The 17966-nt window shown below is 61.8% G+C and overlaps 1 pseudogene; it reads right to left on the reverse strand.

Moving 5' to 3' along the window:
- Positions 1-1687: 1687 nt before the first annotated feature.
- The window catches only part of LOC119102297 (casein kinase I-like), a 29391-nt pseudogene continuing 13112 nt past the window's right edge, over positions 1688-17966 (reverse strand).

A 17966-nucleotide genomic window follows, 5' to 3' on the forward strand; every position in this document is an offset into this window, starting at 1 on the left:
CAGCGTGTCACGCACACGTCAATACGCGAGCACGGCCGCACCGCCGGCCGGCCGGCCGCTGGCCGCCGCCGAAAGCTCGATACGCGGCCACCGGGCCCAGCTCGGGCGCCGGCCTCAAACGGAAAGACGCGGAAGGGAGGCGTGCTCCCCCGGCGCCGGTGGGTGGCCAGGACAGGACGGGGGGCAGCGTCACGCCGGCCGCGCGGCATCCTGATCAGGCGAGTTGGCACCAACCCCGGTTTCTGAATACAGTCTGAGGCTCAGCACACTGAGCCCCAGGGGCGGCGCAGAATGGGGGGGGGAGGGGCAGTCCCCCCCCCCCCCGGGGCAAGAGTACGGTTTTCCCCTCAAAGGTTTTGAGAGGCTGCTTGTTTCCAAACAAAAGGCATTGCAGCTGCCGCAGATTGCCAATGCTCAGATCGAGGCCTCCATGACCAGGCAGGAGAGTAATAATCGGACTCAAAAGACTCTGTTATGTCAAGAGGCCCATTTCTGTATCATGATTCTACCTTTATGGATAAGGTAGACCATCCTTTAGATTGGTGCACCTGGTGTGATCTTAAGGAAGCCCATTTGCTGGCTACGGTGGCCATCGTTGCAAACTAGGAGGCCGCTGTTCCGGGTTAGGAGACACTTTCAACATTAAGGAGGCCCCATTACTGGAACAGGAGGTCCCGGTCATGTATCAGATGGCCGCAGTTCCATATCGAGATGCCTGTTTTGGAATAACGCGCGCCCCTCGCTGGACTTGGAGGCCCCTTCATGAAAAAGCACCTTTTGGGGGTCCTGTCTGCATCAGGAGACCCTTTTCTGGGACAAGCCCCGTTGAAGAAAAGCGAGGCCCTTTGCTGGATGATCAGAAGGCCCTCATTCTGGATATTACATGGATGTGATGCACGCAACCATTTGATAAGGGGCATACACCGTCGGTTCATCTAGCTCTTAAATGCGACATCGCCCAGGAGCTCCCCCCCCCCCCCCCCCCCCCTCCCTCCCCCCCCGGTGAATAGACTCCATTTAGTCCAGGGGACCCCCTGGAATATCCTGTCTCCAACCCGAAATAAATAGAGCCGCCCCTGTTTAAGCCATGAACAAGAGGGGAAACCCTTGGGCTACCTCACTTAACTCACCAGACCTCAGCCACGAGCTGCCACCCGAGTATCGTCACATGATCTATATCATGTCAGCCATGAGCCGAGGCTCCCACCAGAGCATCGTCACGTGATCTATCTCATGTCACCCCTGAACCGGAGGCTGCCACCCGAGCATCGTCACGTGATCTATCTCATGTCACCCATGAACCGGAGGCTGCCACCCGAGCATCGTCACGTGATCTATCTCATGTCACCCCTGAACCGGAGGCTGCCACCCGAGCATCGTCACGTTATCCACCTCCAGTCACCTCTGAACCGGAGGCTGCTGACCACAATCATCAGCTTTGTGGCTTCGCCCGCCATCACGTTACGGGCGCCGAGATGTCGGCAGACTGATTTGCACGGAAGGAATTCATCTCTATTGTTTACCGATTTTGCAGAGCCCAAGCGAGGCCACCTCCTCACCAGGACAGATTTGTAGGCGCCCTCGTGAGCAAGTCGTCCCTAAACTCCCCTTTTCACCGAGCCTCCGCCCCCGCGAGCCGCCCGACCCGGGTCGTGATAGCGGTGGAGTCCAGTCGGAGCACCTGCCTCTAACCTGGGTAGTTTTCGCAGAGGACTCGACGGGCGTGGCGCGCTTGGTGTCGCCGATCTTCTGGTACCGCTCCTTGAGGTCTCGGCCGTAGGCCTGCCAGGGCAGGCTGCGCGCAGGAAGTACATGAACATGTGACCCAGCGCCTCAAGGTCATCCCTCCGGCTTTGCTCTGAAACACAGGCCGTGGGTGCGTGTCAACAGGTCATCAAACGACGTAATACAGTGCCACAAACCGGCAACCGCAGATGCGGCGCTGCGCAGCGTCAGAGACCACGCTTCGACTTCGTCATCATATGCACGTGAAATTCAGCCGGGGACAAATTCGCCATGAAACCATGCATGGACAAAAAGAGAAGAGCACAGGCCTATTCATGCCTTTGCGGATACGTTCGAAGAACAATGATGGGCCACGTTTACGGTGGCGTTCAAACAAAACCTAGCACGAGGTACGCTCCGGAAGGAAAGTATTCACCCCGTCACTGCACACCGCACTGCCCACGACCACCAGAACCTAAAGAATTTAGCTTCAAAAACACTGCGTATGCTCTCAAGCCTTGTATCCACAAAGTCCGTTTCCAAAGTGGCATCCCTGCCGTTTTCCCTGCTCTTGCTTTATGAACCGAGAAGCAGAGCGGACACCACGGTTTTGCCGTCGCCAAACAAGCACAACAGGATGACCGCGTGCCCACAAAAACACACACCACCGGTCCCGGGCGGAACAACCCCGGCGGCCAGCGCCGGATGAATCCGCAGAGCCGTGTCCTGCAGGCCTGTCCCCGCTGCCGGTGGGGGCCGCACGGGGCGCGACGCTGGTGACTGGGGCCAGCGCACGACCATGGGGCTCATATCGCCTCCCACGGCGTCACCGCCGCTGCCGGTGGGGGCCGGGCGAGCGCGACGCTGGTGATGGGCCAGCGCGCCCGTGGGGCTCATATCGTCTCTCACGGCGTCACTCTTCTGCAGCGATGGCTCGTTTCACATCAACATCTCATCTGGCCCTGGGGCGGCTTTGGCGGCCGCCTGCGCGCCAGAGCCGAGCCAACGCTATACTTCCGGGGACATGGCGGCGTCACCACGGAGAGTCGCCAGTGAGTCCACGCGCACACGGCCAGCTGACGATGCTCGACATCAGCGGCGGGGAGAGGCCGGGGCCGGGGCCGGGGGCCGGGGCGGGGCCGGGGCCGGGGCCGGTGCCCGAGCCCGGGCCCGAGCCCGAGCCGAGCCGAGCCCGAGCCCGGCCGAGCCCGAGCCGAGCCCGAGCTGAGGCTAGATGAAACCCAGAGCCGGAGCCGGAGCCGGAGCCGGAGCCGGAGCCGGACCCGGAAATGGGACCGGAGCCGGAGCGGCACACTTCCCCTCCACCCCGAAGCAGATCGAAGGTCATCAGAGAGCGCGTGGTAACCGGACGTCCATACATGGCTCAATATACTTGCTCCAGGGACTTCCCACAGACATATCTGTCTTCCAATCGCTCTGTGGGGAATCCAGCAATCCCCAGACATGACCTACCTATACTAACACAGCTTGAGCACTGCAAGCCACGACGGTGATTGACGTGTTTCGAACGGATTGCTGAGCCGGCGCACAACCATCATCTGTTCAGATGGTGAAGCCAGTGAGTGAGTGAGCGAGTGAGTGAGTGAGGTGAGTGAGTGAGTGAGTGAGTGAGTGAGTGAGTGAGTGAGTGAGTGAGTGAGTGAGTGAGTGAGTGAGTGAGTGAGTGAGTGAGTGAGTGAGTGAGTGAGTGAGTGGGTGAGTGAGTGAGTGGGTGAGTGAGTGAGTGAGTGAGTGAGTGAGTGAGGAGTGAGTGAGTCAGTGAGTCAGTGAGTCAGTGAGTTGAGCCAGTGATCTGCCCCCATTCAAGATAACCGCCACATCCGCCTGGAACTGTCTGGACCAGTTGTAGCTGTAGATGGACTATTTGTAGCTGAAGTTGGGCCGGTTGCAGCTGCAGCTGAACTATTTGTAGCTGTAGCTGGACCAGCTGCGCTACAGAACGTACAGACCACACAACCGATGCATCACTCCAGAATGAGTCGGCGGCGCCGCGGCGAGCACGGCCGCCTCCTGATTCGCGCGTCAATACGTCGGCGGCGGGCCGGCCGGCGCGATGGCCCGGCCGAGATCCATACCAGCTGGGCGGCAGGTAATCCGGCCGCGCCGTCCGGTCGATGGCCGGGCCAGGCCAAGCCAAGCCGCGGCTGGCTCCCTGCGCGCTGGGTCGCCTACCGTCAGAGTGCTCCGACACCGACACCGGCGCCGGCTGCCCCAGGCGCGGCCGAGGACGGGTACCAGGCGCTGGCCGAGGACAGGTCCCAGGCGCGGCGGGTCAGGTCCCAGGCGCGGGCCGAGGACGGGTCCCAGGCGCGGCCGAGGACGGTCCCAAGCGGCGGCCGAGGACAGGTCCCAGGCGCGGCGCGAGGACAGGTCCCAGGCGCGGCCGAGGACAGGTCCCAGGCGCAGCGGAGGACGGGTCCCAGGCGCGGCCGAGGACAGGTCCCAGGCGCGGGCCGAGGACGGGTCCCAGGCGCGGCCGAGGACAGGTCCAGAGCGGCCTGCCGTCAGGCCGCTCTGGGTCCCGGCAGCACGGATCGCCGATTTTCCCTCGACCAGGTCATTAACTTTGCCCCACACCACCCAACAACACCCGTTCCGGGTCGTTTCGGCAAGCTAAGACCATGCCTCGCTGTCGTCGGTTTCGCCGGCAGCCAGAACGTCCCACTCCAGCCCCCATCTCCGGAGCTATCAGGCAACCTCGGATATAATCCCGACAGACCGCAGCAGGCCGCGCTGACCTCTGACGTGGGCGGCGCCGACCGGTGCACGGCAGCTCCGCAAGGGACCGCGCGCCGCGCCGACAAACGTTCTCCGAGCAGGCCTCTCGCGCCGCGCCGGCAGTGTCCTCCAGGCGAGCCTGTTACGCCGGCGGCTTCTCCGAGTGAGCCTGCCGCGCCGCGCCGGCAGTGTCCTCCGGGCGAGCCTGCCGCGCCGGCAGCGTCCTCCGGGCGAGCCTGACGCGCCGCACGGCAGCGATCTCTGGGGAAAGCCCGCCGCGCCGCCACCGGCAGCGTTCTCCGGGCGAGTCTGCCGCGTCGCACCGGCAGCGTTCTCCGGGCGAGTCTGCCGCGCCGCGCCGGAAGCGTTCTCCGGGCGATGCCCGCCGCGCCGCGTCGGCAGTGTCCTCCGGGCGAGCCCGCCGCGCCGCGTCGGCAGCGTTCTCCGGGCGAGCCCGCTGCGCCGTCGGCAGCGTTCGCCGGGCGAGCCCGCCGCGCTGCTCGGCAGTGTCCTCCGAGCGAGCCCGCCGCGCCGCGTCGGCAGTGTCCTCCGGGCGAGCCCGTCGCGCCGCACCGGCAGCGTTCTCTCGGGCGAGCCTGCCGCGCCGCGCCGGTCGCCTCACCTTTGCCCAAGTGTGTGTTGATGCTCATGTAGCGGGCGGTGCCGGTCAGACTCTTGTTCTCCCGGTAGGGGATGTGGCGGGTGGGTCTCCGGGTCTATGTACTCCTTGGCTAGGCCGAAATCTGCCGGGTGAGATTGACGTGTCATTAAGTAAGCATGGAAGGAACGCCGAACAGTGGAAGACCTCACAATGCCGGACATTAGATTTCCCACGAAACGGAACAACGATGGAAAAACGCACGGCAAATCTCCTGCTTATCAAGTTACATCTCACCAGTACATTCTCCAAGCTGCACACAAAAGGCACCGCAGGGTTTAACACTGGCCACAAAGGCATGAATTACCTTTGCAGCCAAGCACGTACTGCCGTTACTTACAAACTATGATGTGGATGACTTGCTTTTTTATTCGAAGTGCGGCCTATGAGGAAGTTCTCGGGCTTGACGTCCCTGTAGATTAGATGCTTCGAGTGTACGAATTCTATCCTATGCAGCTGAAACAACACAGTACGGCGTTAGGCAGGCCATCGGCTCTTCCGGAGACGCGAAGCACGTAAACGAGACGGACGTCGGTTAACTAACAAACTCGGCGTATTTCCAAATATCGAGCAACCGAATGAAGATATTTTCAGAAAATCCGAGCGTGCTGGATACCTTGCTCGAAAATGGCGGTCATCTGTGCCTTGTAATGAGCTGCGGGCGGCATGGTTTGGCCGGTGGCCGGCGCATGCCAGCCATTTCACGACTGTCTTCCGAACAATCGAACATGTGGGTTAATTCACCCACATGCCCCAACTTGTAATGCAGTACGCCAGTTCAAACGGAGGTCACACTCGTTGGTCACACCTGGCACAAACCGAAATAACAAACGCAAATAAAACACGTGTCCTGACACCAGGCGACTGATGCCGTCCTGAAATAGGGAGCTCGGACAGCTCTCAGGCGATATGATAGCGACGGGTCCGTCCGTAAGTGACGAGCTTCACCAAAACAGCTGCACTCCTGGCGACGGGCCGGCACTCAGCAGGAGTGCGGCTAATCGCGCCTCCCCAGCACGGCGGACAAGGCGGCCACGCGGCCGCCGTCACGTGACCGGCGCCAGCTGAGCCCTCACGCCCGAGTACGTCAGCGACTTGGCAACCCGACAAAGCAGCACGATACGGCCGTGGCGAGCGGCGAGCGAGGGGCCGGCCGATTACCCAGAAGTGGCTCGGCACAGAGGCCGCCCCATGAGACGGCGCTCGTGGAGCCGGGGCCGCTCGGGCCGCGCCGCGCCGCACCGGGCCCGGCCGGCAGGGCACCAGCAATTCACAGCCGACGGCAGCGCTGGCTGACTGACCACAACTGGGACGAAGCTATGGGTGCCGCCGGCGCCGTCATCGCCGCCAAGCGTGCCCCGAACGGCAGACATCGGGCCTGGCATTGAGTCGGTGTGTGTTCGGGTCCCTGTGAGTCCACATTTGTCGTGCACCGTGCCAGTCGGTTAGGCTATGAACTAGAGGTGCTTCTTAAACGACCGGCTGCGGCAGCGGTCAGGGCCTGCATGTCTTGGGCAGCGCCTGCGCCCGGCGGTACGTGGGCGAGCACAACATGGCAGACAGTCCGCCTGCACGTTTGTTCTGAAGAATGATTATCCATAGCTGTGCTCATACTTTGCAGTAGTTCAACTCTTCTCAGAGTTAGTGTTTTGCTAGAGTAGTGGCGGGAAAAGTCGGCTGCGACCTACCCAATGTGTACCTGAATGAGGGTGCAATATACAATGGACTGGTGGTTACAATTTGCCCTTGTATACCCACTACCAATCGATGATCCCAATTACCCCAGTGTACAACTGTAACTAATGGGCCTTTACAAGATTTAACTCACCAACGGGCACGGATATCATTACAGATGGTGTTTGACATAATCTCGAGTGCACTTGAGCGTCCATGTGAGCACTGGACATCATCTGGCTATTGGTTATTTGGTTATTGGGATTGGATCCTTTCGACCAGCAATGAACATTTCAGTGCCATGAAATGAACGAAAACGAATGACGGTGAGGCAGGACTACACGCGCCTGGGACCCTACCGCCGAGGACAACGCCCGCGCAGGGACCCCTCTGCGGGGTATGCGCTTGACGCTCCGGTGAGGCAGGACTACACGCGCCTGGGACCCTACCGCCGAGACAACGCCCGCGCAGGGACCCCACTGCGGGGTGTGCGCTTGGCGCTCGACAGGCGCCCTACCAGGGGCCCTTCGGCCCCTCGTGGCTGACGCGTGCAGCCTGCCCCGGACAAGCGGGACGTTGCAAAGACGTAGGATTTAGCGAGAGAGTAGCGCGTGGAAAAGCGAAAAATGTAGTAAAAAGTGGGAGTAGCAGTAGGCGGGTTAGTACTGGATGCCATCCTCAACGCCCTCTGTCAGGGGTGTAGTTTTTGAAAAATGTGTTTAAGTACCTAGTTAACAAAAATGACAAGGCCAGACCCCAAATACGCACACAATAGGTTCCCTCCGGATCTCGCCCACTCCTTCAGAAGGTTGGGGGCTGGTTTGGGGCTGCCTGGCCCCCACAGCTCAAGTGGGGTGGAGGAACCCCCCAAATTGAACAGGAAACTGCATCCCTGCCCTATATCGTAAGCATGATAATGTGGGTAGTTGTTGGTATGGGTCCTTTGTATCGAAAAAGATGCAGCTTTTTAAGGTTCTTCCATTCGCAAACCTTAATGGCATTATGTGAATCGATCGTAATGCGATGATAGGCATCGGGTAAACAGGAAATGACAGGTGATAAGTGGATAAGGAGCACCTGCTATTCTAAATGAGCATTTGTTTTCATGCATGGCAATGCACTACCGTCACTGATACTTTGTTCTTTGGGATCAAAACAAAACGACACTGCTTAGGCACAAACCCGTCTGGACTTGGCTGCATTCTTTGTACAGCCGCGCTCACATTCCGGCGCAGCGTCGTACCTGCAGTCCCCGAGCACTTCAGCCCTACAATAGAGAACTTGAAGCGATTGTCGGGAGCGGAGAATTTAACCTCCCGCATTCAGCAAAGCCAAGACCAACACCTACCACCGATTACCCAGAAAACACCGATGCGCTCTCAGCCACACTTAGCAGCCCGACGAGACCGACCATTACGTCCTTATGAACGGGAGCCGCCACACTACTCTGCCCCGGGTAGAGCAACAGAGCACCTCGCCAAACTCCACAACTCGGCCCGCTCCGAGCTGTGAGGTGAGTGGTTGCCCCCCAACCCCCGTGACCCCTCCGCCCTTCATAGTCGAGTCAAATCTGAGGCCCTCGCGTGGCGAATTCAGCCGGCGGTTAGCGGAGAGTTGGCCGAGGTTCCGACCGGACCTCATGACCTGGGTCTTGAACGGGCCGCCGGCCCAGGTCAGCGGTGTGGAGCGTGCGGCCGCCGCCGGCAACAGACACCCGGGCCCGCCCTGAGTCCTCAGGACGGAGCGGGCTGTCACTTCGGCCCCGACCTGTCCGCACCAGTCATTCGTCGTCGCCCACCGGTCGTGATGACAGTCGGTCTTGCAGCAGCCTTGTCAGTGTCATTACGGCCGCCGTGTTCGTGTCATATCCGCCCTTCGTCCGTTGACACAGAACATACTCGCATGACGGGACGACACACGGCACTTCATGCCCCCATGACTGGGGACAACGTAATTCACACCGTATGGCTGGGGACGACATACGATACTTCATGCCCCCATGACTGGGGACAACGTAATTCATACCGTATGGCTGGGGACGACGTACGATACTCATGCCCCCATGACTGGGGACGACGTAATTCATACCGTACAGCTGGGACGACACACGGTTCATACCGCATGGCTGGGGACGATGTAAGGAGCAATTAGGAATGGATGACTGGGCAAAATGACACTGCGTTTAAACATTCCTAGGTGCAGTTCACTTCCGTGGCGCATCGTAAGAGTATTGTGTGGGTTTTCACGCACATGCCGGCGAATTACGTCTGTTTGGCTCACTATCAGTCGTTGTGAAGAACAGCGCGCCGCGCAGCACGCCTGCAAATGCTTAAGCAAACTATGCACGTACTTTTATGATTATAGGTAACTTCTACCGGCCACCACACACACATTGCTTCGACCGCAAGATGACAGCGCATAAAGTTACCACGTATGTAAAACAACAAATAGAGTGAAATACGTGCGGAACTTTGCACGCCCCGGACAATGCGCTTTTTTCATCCCGCGAGAGGAGTCAGTATGTACACCGTGAAGAGGCGTCGCCGTGCGGTCATGACCACCCCAGTCACGATCATTCCGTATTTCACTGGGCGAAGCAGACGGCAGCGGCCCCACATTCGCTTGGGCAGTGCAGGCAGGCCGCGCAGCCAGAAGATCCGCCTGTGGCCCAGCCCCAGCGGGCTGCGTCTGCGAGTTTTTTCCAATGATCGTCCCGAGTCGGACAGTGGAATCGTCGTGGCGGGCGTCCACACGCTCCGCTCGCGGCCGACCCCGTCAGGGCGGCGAGCGGCGCGTCATCGGAGCCGGCTCTGTCACGGTCGGTGACGATGTGACGGGAGGGAGCTGTCCTCGCCGAGCGTCCAGTCACGCAGCGGCGCTGGCGCTGCGACCCCAGCCGCTGGTGTGGCCGGGCGCCGTGCACAAGTTAGGTCGGAAGCTGGTCCAGCTCAGCTGCACTGGAAGCTTAATACGTCGATCCGAATGGCATTCCTCTATGGGCTCGTCCTCTGAGTAGGTCCCTATGTGGTTCAGTCATTTGAGAAGGTTCATCTGACATTGCCCCATGGGCCAATCATTTGGGTAGGTTCACAAGAGATTCATTTATCCACGGGTCCATGATCCGGTAGATCCATCTGGCATTAATCTATGGATCAAACATCTGGGCGGGTCCACCGATATCTCCCCCGAGGGCCGGTCGCCTGTGTACGTCCGTCTGACATTTCTTCGTCAGTGAGCGACCTGGGTAAGTTCGCCTGGCAGTTCTCTATGGCTCAAACATCTGGGTAGGCCCACCTGATACTGTCCTGTGGGTCAGTCATTTCGGTCAATTCCCGGCTATTAAGCCGATCGTATGAGTTGGTCAACCTGGCATTTCCCGTTGAGTCAATCAACTAGTTTGGAGCTCCTGATATTCTTCTCCGCATCGATCACCAGGACTCGCCGGCTGCCACTTCCCCTGCAGGTCTGCACCGACCACATCGCATTCCTGTACGGGTCTGCTCCACCTCCCGCCGTCCCCGTCGTCGGCCCACGTGACGTCCCCTACGGGCCTGTAACGCACGCCGATACATCTGGCGCCCCTCTGTGGGTCATCCGTCCGTGCTGGCTCCCTGACCGACGCCGCCCTTCGGTCGCTCAATCGCCCAATCTCAGCACAAATGTTCGATGCGGAGATGTGTCACAATTCCATCGCGATATGCCGGTATCGCTTCATCTCCCGCCCCCAGATTCCTCCGACCGCCGGCGCGATGGGAAACCAGATCTCCCGTCCACCCACACAAGCGGATGCACACAGTGCGCTATGAGCCCGCACCAAACAAAGAGCTTAGGGACGTATTAGAAGACAACAACGCACAACGCCCTCCGGAGATGTCAAGGTGCACCTGTAGAAAGCGGCCTCTCACACACCCGCCAGCGGCGACGTGCTGCTTCGGCATGTTCTCATTCCTGGTGTTTCCCAGGTGCCTTAACTTGCACGCAAACGGTCTGCCTTGGACAAGGTCAAAATACAAATCACACACTGCTTAACATAGCATTTAAGCGCTAACATTCTCTGCACTACGCGGGTCTTCTTAGCTCCCACAGCCCGTCCAACCAGCGAGTGTCCCGTAAATTGGGCAGCCACGTCAGCGCACTGCGACAAGTCTGGGTGCACTTACCAATTGAATGGCTATTAACAACACAGTTTTGAGGGTGAACTTGCGATCACAAAGGTCGAAGAGGTCCTCGAGGCTGGGGCCCAGCAGCTCCATGACGAGCGCGTTGTAGCGACCGCACGGGCCGAAGTAGTTGCACCCTCGGCACGCCCTCTGTCAACAGAGCGGGCGCGTGTCAGGTCAGGTCAGTTCATGTCGGATCACGCCAGCTGACGTGCCGCCCATGTCACAGAATGATGGCAACGCATGGGGGTCACGTTTCCCATCCCCGCCCCGTCTGTGCCGACGTCCCCCACCGGAAATCCTCGCGTCCGCAGGATCCCAGCGTGCGGTGGCGGCGGCGGCGGCGGCAGCAGATGGCTTCTGGCGGCGCCCGTCATCAGGCGCGCGGCGCTCTGTCGACGGCGGACGGCGAGCGACCGGCCGCAATCAGAGCACCGGTCGATGTCCGTCCGACACGGACGCCCCGACAGCCGAGCGGGTCGGTGTCTTCGACTGTGGCGGACCAGCGCCGGCGGCTCCCATCTCACTGTGGCGGGCCAGCGCCGGCGGCTCTCATTGTGGCGGGCCAGCGCTGATGGCTCCCATCTCACTGTGGCGGGCCAGCGCCGGCGGCTCTCATCTGACTGTGGCGGACCAGCGACGGTGGCTCCCATCCGTCCGTCCTGCGCTGACCGCTCCCCCACTGACACCATCACATCCGAACAGTTCGATCCGTCGCGTTCTAGCCGACACTCTTCGAAGGATACAGATGACAACCTTCGTTTGGTGTGTATCACCTCTAACGGCGATCCCTACCTCCGTTCGCCATCTAATCATCGCCCTTCTGTGGGTGACCCCATCCAGAGACCATCCCTCTCGGCGTCACCAGCTCTAATGGCCGCCCTCTCCGGGTCATCACCGCTGATGAACTTGTCTCCCCCGCGGGCCACTCGCCTCTCGCAAGAGGCCGGGCCTGACGCGCCGTGCTCGTTCGGCCGACGTCGTTGGCGATAACGCCGGAGCGCGGCGGGACGACTTCGCGGACGGTTTCGATCAGCTGGGTCATCAGCCGGGCCGGATCGGCTGTCGGCCACGCCGCTGGCGAGACCGCCCCCCCCCCCCCCCCCCCCAGCGCCCACCCCACCCCACCCAACCCCTCCCGCGCCGCGGCACGAGATGGATCGCTGGGCAGCCAGCGGCCGGAGGCCAGACCGATGGAGCAGCGCTCCACCCGGCGCCGGCAGCGAGCGATCACCCGGCAGCAACTCTCCTCCGCCGGCGCGCGGGGCGCCTCTGTCCGAGCCCGGCCCGGACACGGGCGCCGCCGCTCGGCCGTCCAGCCCGGTCCCTCAGGCCCGTCGCTGCCGGCCGGCCCGCCCACGCGGCATGGGCCGCTTTAAAAGGCTGGCCATCACACGCGGCCCGGTCGATACCCGGCTACAGAGCGGATCGGCCCGGCCGGCCGCGTGAACAGCATGCAGTCGTCGGCCGGCCACTCTCGGGGGTATTTAGTCCTTTCTGTGTCCCGTCCCGCCCCACGCCCCGTCACGAGACGGCAGCGGCGGCCATATGGACAGGCAGTCCACCACCGCCGCTGGCGCCGGCGCCAGCGGCGGAAGCCGGTCAGCGGGCCGGCGGCGTCACGGTCCCGCTGGTGGCCCCCAGAGCGGCGCCAGCGGCGGAGGCCGGTCAACGGGCCGGCGGCGTCACGGTTCCGCTGGCGGCCCCCAGAGCGGCGCCAGCGCCGGCCGGCGGCGAACGCCGCTCACCCGCGAGCCGCCGGTCTCACCGCTCGGTCATGCCTGAAGGCTGAGGACGAGCACCAGGTCAAGCGAAGGGGCGGCTGCCGACAATAATTACCGCCGAAGGGACTGCCGACGACCTAATCACAGCTGGTGAGCCAGGAATGTCGCTGACACGAGGTGGAGCCACTCGGGACAAACGCCGCCTACCGTCTCGCAACAATGCCGACCACTTCTGGCTTTACGCAAACCAACCCTTGAGTAACATTCCAAGACCTGCCATGCCACGGCGCTGGCACTGAGCCGGTGAGATAGGAGGGGACGGGGGAGGGGAGGCGATGACGGTGAACAGGTCCAGTTCTCTCGCCGCCAGCGCGGCCACACGGTCCCAGCGACGGGGTATTCAGGTGTGACGACCAGTCCTCGAGCTCCTAGGCGGCGTGACGACCAGTCCTCCAGTCCTAGGCGGCGTGACGACCGTCCTAGCTCCTGGGGCGGCGTGACGACCAGTCCTCCAGCTCCTGGGGCGGCGTGACGACCAGTCCTCCAGCTCCTGGCGGCGTGACGACCAGTCCTCAGCTCCTAGAGCGGCGTGACGACACGGTCCTCCAGCTCCTAGAGCGGCGTGACGACCAGTCCTCCAGCTCCTAGAGCGGCGTGACGACCGGTCCTCCAGCTCCTAGGCGGCGTGACGACAGTCCTCCACTCCTGGGGCGGCGGCGTGACGACCAGTCCTCCAGCTCCTGGGGCGGGCTGACGACCAGTCCTCCAGCTCCTAGAGCGGCGTGACGACAGGTCCTCCAGCTCCTGGGGCGGCGTGACGACCGGTCCTCCAGCTCCTAGAGCGGCGTGACGACCAGTCCTCCAGCTCCTGGGGCGGCGTGACGACCGGTCCTCCAGCTCCTGGGGCGGCGTGACGACCAGTCCTCCAGCTCCTGGGGCGGCGTGACGACCAGTCCCTCCAGCTCCTGGGGCGGCGTGACGACCAGTCCCTCCACCTCCTGGGGCGGCGTGACGACCAGTCCTCCACCTCCTGGGGCGGCGTGACGACCCAGTCCTCCAGCTCCTGGGGCGGCGTGACGACCAGTCCTCCACCTCCTGGGGCGGGGGGCGTGACGACCAGTCCTCCACCTCCTGGGGCGGCGTGACGACCAGTCCTCCAGCTCCTGGGGCGGCGTGACGACCAGTCCTCCAGCTCCTAGAGCGGCGTGACGACCAGTCCTCCAGCTCCTGGGGCGGCGTGACGACCGGTCCTCCAGCTCCTAGAGCGGCGTGACGACCAGTCCTCCACCTCCTGGGGCGGCGTGACGACCAGTCCTCGAAATCCTGGGGCGGCGCTCGCAGCTCATGACCGGGAGTCTCACAGCCAGTGTCGGACAGCGATGCGCGAGTCACGACCAGTCGCACCGGCGACATTCCGCTCCAGGCAAAAAGAAGCCACTGAAGACCAGACGGAATGCAGAGGATGCGGAGTACCACGTTGACCCACGTTGAAAAACAGCATGCACCTCACGCATCCATTTCCTGAGCCCGATGGTGTCGATTCGTGACCCGTATCTGAGCGCATCCATTACCCTGGATCTGAGAGGCCCCGCTCTACGGACGGGTTTCGCGCCACCGAGCCGTACTGTGGTCCGTCTCCTGGCTACAGGGTCCTGCCTCGCCAGTGGGCGCCGCGCCGCGCGTGCCATTCTCGTCAGCCGCAGTCCTGGGCGGCGCCTCGACCCCCAGCGCCGTACTGCCGTGCGAAGCCGGACGACGCGGCTCCCAGGCGGCCGCTGCCGACGGCCCGACGCCCCAGCAGTGCAACCGCGCTAGTGGGGCCGGCCGCCGCCGCCGCCGCCGCCGCCGCCCAGCACGGCAGTGACATCGCAACAGCACGGCGGCCGCACCGCGACGAGACAGCAGCGGTACGGTAGACGCACGGCAGCCATGCAGCAGTGGCGCAGCAGCGACACGGCAGTGGCACCGCAGCACCGCCGGTCACAGGACGGGACAGCAGATACGGCAGTGACGCAACGGCGCCGAGGCAAAGCCACAGCATAGCGGCACAGATGTAGCAAAGTGGCACGACAGCCGTTCAGCAACAGCGCAGCACAGCAACAGCGATAGACGGGATTAATGGCACCAGTCTGAGCAGCTGTGTCAGATCCGTCCGGCCGCTCAAGGACGGCTGACACTTGACAGGGTCCGCGGCATAATGCCCGGTGTTTGTGTCATAAACGGACCCGCGCAGACCACGATCTCATGAGTGCAGCCGCGCGCGTCCAAACAACGCCCGTACGGCTGCAAACTGGGGCGTATACACCGCGGTCTAACGGGGACGCGCGCCCTCATCTGTCGTGCTTTCCATGCATCACTATGTGCGCGAATAAATGTTGGCAGTAAAATTTCGGGGTAGACGAGCAAAAACAAGAATATGGGGAACAGGCGATATCACTTTTTGCCATGCAGCCATTCTGGTGCGCCCGTGGTGCGCTGAACTGGATACCCAGTGAAGGAATTCAGCTGCGCTTGCCCCCCTCCCTCCCCCCCCCCCACACACACCGTGTAATCCTGCACACGCCCCTGGCTGGAACCGACATCAGAGTTCGAACACAAAAGCCAGGTGACAATCGGAATTCACCAAAATGGCCGTCCCAGCCAGACCACGGTACATCGCGGCAGCTCATCCACGAAACAGATGCAGTTGGGGACGTGTTTTGGACTTTCATATGACCTTCTGGGGGACAGCACGTCCTGTTACATCAGACGAGTTTAAAATAGCATGAAAGGCTAGCGCAATGCACTCTGTGGGAAATTATACGTCAGACACATCAGGCGTCGCTGTCTGCTACTATTTCTATAATAAAAGAGCGATGCAATCCATATCAGAGTTAAAACGCAGGCGTCCAGCGTTTGCATGGTTGCTTTGAGCAGTGCAAGAAAGCGTCTGCCAAAAAGGCCACATATAATCGTGCCAGCATATGATCAGTGTTAGCGCAGGCTCCACATCCCGAGGATGAACCACTCGTCTACGGACCGGCGCAGTGCGATGAGTACCGGTGGCAGCTCAGCCAGCGGTCGGCGTGTCCTGCCAACAGCACAGCACAGCCACCAAATGTGTCATCAAAGCCAGGTCTCAGATGAATACCGGCGGCATCTCAGCCAGCGGTCGGCGTGTCCTGTCAACAGCACGGCACAGCCACTAAATGTGTCATCAAAGCCAGGTCTCAGACGAGTACCGATGGCTGCTCAGCCAGCGGTCGGCGTGTCCTGCCAACAGCACAGCACAGCCACCAAATGTGTCATCAAAGCCAGGTCTCAGATGTGTACCGGTGGTAGCTCAGCCAGCGGTCGGCGTGTCCTGCCAACAGCACAGCACAGCCACCAAATGCTTCGTCGAAGCCAGGTCTCAGATGGTGACTGATAGATACAAAGAATGCGATTTTTAGCGCTGCCCCAGAGATACACCACCCGCATAATTCAAACCTGGAAACACGAGAACACTACACGATGACATCAATTTGCGCGCTAATTTTGAGGGTTTTGTGATCAGATCAAATGGTGTGCGGGGCTTGTGGCTTGTTCCCCTGAGCTCATGACGCGGGTCAAAGTCCAGTCAGCCTGTACCGCTCACCAGAGTCTCGTCCGCAATAACAGCGGGTCATATTTCGTGCCGTACAATGCCATCATACGTGCGAACACGTATTGTACCTCGTAAAACGCCCACCAGCTGTTTAGACGAACAAAAGAAAAGGCAAGCGCCCATTTATCACCGGACCCAATACGTTCAACAAGCGCTCCGATGACGCCACCATCGCTGCAGTCGGTCTGGTTCCACTGGCTCGACGTCACCGAGTCTGACGGCGACCGGAGGTCGCTGCGGTCGGTCTGGCTCCACCGGCTCAACGTCACCGGGTCTGGCGGCGACCGGAGGCCGCTACAGTCGGCCTGGCTCCACCGGCTCGGCCGTCACCGCGTCTGACGGCGACCGGACGCCGACCGATCCCGGGCACCGCCGCACCAGCACAATGCCATAGTTCGGTTGTCAAGCTCCACGGCAGCCCGGCTCCAGCGGGAGGTGCCGAAGCCGGTCCACTTTCCGGCAGCGCGACCACGGGCGCAGCGTAGCGGTGCCGGACAACGGCGGGCGGCGGCGGCTGCGGCGCGGGCGAGCGCGGCCGGCCTCCGGTGCCGGCCGGCCGGCCGAGCGGCCACCGACGGCCGCCCAGTTTACCGCTCCATCGGATCGGCGGCCGAGCAGAACAGGCCGGCCGGCCCTGCCACCGGGGGCAGCCGGCCGCCAGGCGGGGCCAGACGGGCTGCACGAGACGGCTCCGGGAACACGGACGCAGCGTACGAATACTGACCAGCCCGATACGGACACACAGACACGGTGCACGGAGGCAGGGCGTGGGCAGACCGAGCACGGGCGACGCTCGCAAACTACGGCCTAGCCTGGCCACGGTCCGATCGACACGGCTTCAGCCGCGCCCGGGCGTCACTGGCAGCTGCCGCGCCCGTCCACATGACGGGCCACGCTCCCAGCCTTCTCCCTCCGCCGCCCACCGCCTCCCGTCCGCTCCGGGCGACACCAGACCAGCGAGCCGCCGCCCGCCGGCGCCCCGCAGCTTGGCGTGACAACGGGGCCGCCGTCGACCGGCGCCGGGCATCCCTTCACCGTGGCCAGTCCGCCGGCCGGCCGGCTGAGCGGCCGGCCTTCCCACGGGGCGCGGCCGGCGGCCGTTCCGCTCGGCCGACGCCCGCCCGCCGGCCAGCGGTTGGCGGCCGGCGCCGCCGCCGCCGCTGGTCACAACCAGCGCCTCCTGGCGGCGCCGGCGTCTCCGCCGTGCGTTTATTCATGGTTGAGTCCGCGCAGCAACAGCCATCTTAAAGCAGCCGACTTACTAGGCTCAAACTTATCCTGTAGTTTGTCTACTGATCACTTACAATCAATTAACCAACGTAAAATGAGGTGAAGCTGTTTCATCACAAATGCCTGTCATAGTTTTATAAAAGCACTGAAACAAGGCACTAGTATCATGGATCGAATAATTGTTCGGACTGTCCTCCTCGTCCCGTATGTTGGCATGCACGCAACGCTTCGGCCAGCTGATCTCCGGCTGTTGTAACGTGTTAGGGAGTTCTGAGACGGACTGGGTGATGTTTCGCTTTCATCCATGTACGCGTCAAGACGCGAGTTCTCAGTTTTCTGCATAAAGTGGAGTCAAGATGGGCCTAACTGTGTGTCATGAGTTAACGTTACCAAAGGAATATAGAAACATTAAAAGAAGACATAACTGTTAC

This window comes from Pollicipes pollicipes, unplaced genomic scaffold (genome assembly GCF_011947565.3).
Source record: "Pollicipes pollicipes isolate AB1234 unplaced genomic scaffold, Ppol_2.1 Scaffold_5724;HRSCAF=6776_pilon_pilon_pilon, whole genome shotgun sequence".
NCBI classification, from domain to species: domain Eukaryota; kingdom Metazoa; phylum Arthropoda; class Thecostraca; order Pollicipedomorpha; family Pollicipedidae; genus Pollicipes; species Pollicipes pollicipes.